This window comes from Tupaia chinensis, unplaced genomic scaffold (genome assembly GCF_000334495.1).
Source record: "Tupaia chinensis unplaced genomic scaffold, TupChi_1.0 Scaffold000313_1, whole genome shotgun sequence".
Taxonomy (NCBI): domain Eukaryota; kingdom Metazoa; phylum Chordata; class Mammalia; order Scandentia; family Tupaiidae; genus Tupaia; species Tupaia belangeri.
In genome coordinates this window covers 2,950,496-2,953,396 of record NW_006159806.1, presented here as the reverse complement: position 1 = coordinate 2,953,396, position 2,901 = coordinate 2,950,496, and the positions used below count along the sequence as shown (strand labels likewise).

At 37.5% G+C, this 2,901-nt stretch overlaps 1 pseudogene; it reads left to right on the top strand.

Annotated features, from left to right (window-relative positions):
- The first annotated feature begins 2,193 nt into the window (after positions 1-2,193).
- Positions 2,194-2,819, top strand: LOC102491586 (rRNA-processing protein FCF1 homolog pseudogene; annotated as a pseudogene).
- The last annotated feature ends 82 nt before the right edge of the window (positions 2,820-2,901 follow it).

Below are 2,901 nucleotides of genomic sequence, written 5' to 3'. Positions count from 1 at the left end.
TGGACTCTCACATAGTTGATCACTGCTTGAGTCCTAAATGGGGTGACTTAAAACTCACACCTGGCGCATGTGTGTATGTGCCCAAAATCCTGAGAGAAGGGATTGCAGTGTGGCTATCCTCCTGGGGGAGGTGATTTCTCACTTTCTGTCTCTCTGTGTCTCTCTGTTCCTCTGGCAAGCACATTTGCCCTATATCAAAAATACCAAAAAAAAAAAAAAAAAAAAAAAGACAAGAAAATAAAGCGTTGAAAACAATATCAATATCTGAAGAAGTGTTACTCTTGATGACTTTTACAAAGTTTTATCTTGTCAATTTCTTAAATTTTGTGATGCTTGTATTGGTTAGGTGTAAAATGTAAACAATTTTACTCAAAATGCAGAATTTTAAAACATTATGCGAGAGGTTTTGTTATAAAGTATCGCTCAACAAATACACGCTCTACACTCTTCCACAGAAATAATATAAAATAATATCAAAGGGAATTAGTGCTTTATTATGTTTTCTGCCAGTTCTGCTATGGTTCACTACTCACTTTGTTCTAATCACTACTTAGAACTCTTGTATATGTTGTCCAAAAGGAAACATCCTCTAATCCACTGGTGTCATCAGAAGAAGACAGGGGGCAGGGAACTTATCCCAGTTATTTAAATTTAACAAGGGACAGAACACAATACAATGCTACATAAACATATAAAATATTTTTTATTGTATCATTGGACTAAAAAAAAATGGTTAGAGGATTAATGTTTGTATCCCATAAAATGCATATGTTGAAATCCTAACCCTCAGTGTTATATGGGAGGAAGTGATTCAGTATCGTCTTCTAATTAAATATCCTTTTAATACTGTCATAATATACCAAAATTTCAGTACATTAATTTGAGGGGGGAGATACAATCAAACCATTCCAGTCTTCAAAGACAAAAGAACATTATTACATTTAGGAAAATAAAATCTTCAGGGACCAGCGGATGGTGTAATGGTTATATCAGAAGTGATTAGATCATGAGGGTAGATCCCCACATGAATAAAATTAGTGCCCTTACTAAGAGACCACAGAAAGTTCTCTTATTCTTATCTCCTTCTTTAGAAAATATTGAAAGAAAACAGCAGTATGCAATTTGGAAAGGAGTCCTGACTAGCACCTGATGATGCTTGCATTTTTGATCTCTGACTTCTAGCCTCCTAAATAGTGAGAAAAAAAATTTGCTCTTTATATGCCACTCATTCATTGTTATTCTGTTATAGCATCCTGAAATGACTAAGTCACGTAGAGAGCAACAATACAAATGTAAAAATATCACCTTTTTAAATCTACAGGAAATGTCCTTAGAAAATCAAAGTCTTTACAGTAGGTTCAATTTGTGTAAATATCTCTAAGTTTAATTTGGTTTCCCTGCCCTCAGTCCCTTCCTTCCTTATCAAAGGAATTACAACCTCCAACTTCAATCATCTTCCAGTCTTCTCCACTTCTTTAAAATTTGAGCAGTATATCCCCTCAAATCTAGTAATTATGTCTAGAGCATATAATGCCCAATTTGATAACTAGTTATGGTTCACATCATTGAATGTCACTAAAGTTTAGAAATGTAGGTGACAAAGAGCCAGATCATGGCTGGGTGGTTAAGGCAGCTGGATCTCACACGGCCAGCTCCACAGTTCAAGTTCTAGATCCAGCATCTTGAGAAACACACACACATATGTGCTAACGTGCCCAAAATGGAGAAGGGATTATGGCATGACCACCTCCCCATGAGGGTAATTTGGCATGACTACTCCCCACAGGGGGTACCTTTTCACTGTCCCTCACTGTCTGTCCATCTGTCTGACTCTCTCTGTTCAGTGATCATCCATGCTTTCTGAAAAATAAAAGAAAAAAATTTTTCATGACAGAGATAGTTTGTTATTAAAATTGTGTACTGTGGTTCTTGATTACCTTCACTCTCTCCACACTAGTTTGCCTCAGGAAGGCTGTATTCTCACCCATTCTGAATTCCCTCTCTGTGAGCAGAAGACTGGCAAGATGATACCTTGTCCAAAATACAACTTTCAGAGACATGTCTAAATCAAATTTATAAGATTACTAAATTTTCTCCAAATTTGGCAAGAACTTCAACCCAGTAGAACATTTAATATTGCTCATGATAATATAGAGTTGGTGACTTTTCTTTTTTTGAAGAGGTTTTTGCAGGTGATTCCGGAAGAAACCTGAGTGTGGCGTGAGCATGGGGAAACAAAAGAAAACGAGAAAGTATGCGACCATGAAGCGAATGCTCAGTCTCAGAGATCAGAGGCTTAAAGAAAAGGATAGATTAAAACCTAAAAAGAAAGAAAAGAAAGATCCTAGCATGCTGAAGGAAAGAGACGTCCCCCAACACCCTTCCTACTTATTCTTTCAATATAATACACAGCTGGGTCCACCTTACCACATCCTGGTAGATGCCAACTTTATTAACTTTTCCATTAAAGCCAAACTGGACTTAGTGCAGTCGATGATGGACTGTCTATGCCAAGTGTATCCCTGTATAACTGACTGTGTAATGGCTGAAATTGAAAAATTGGGGCAAAAATATCGAGTGGCTCTAAGGATCACTAAGGATCCAAGATTTGAACGATTACCATGCATACATAAAGGAACCTATGCAGATGACTGCTTAGTACAGAGAGTAACTCAGCACAAGTGTTACATCGTGGCCACAACTGACCGAGACCTTAAAGGAAGAATCCGGGAGACCCCAGGAGTTCCTATCTACACAGTTCTAACCATAGATACAACATTGAGCGGATGCCAGATGATTATGGAGCCCCTCAGTTCTAATTCTTAAAGGACAAAGTTCCTCTGCCTTTCTTTGACCAAATATCTCTGCTGCCAGTTCATTAAACATGCTGTTTGTCATGAA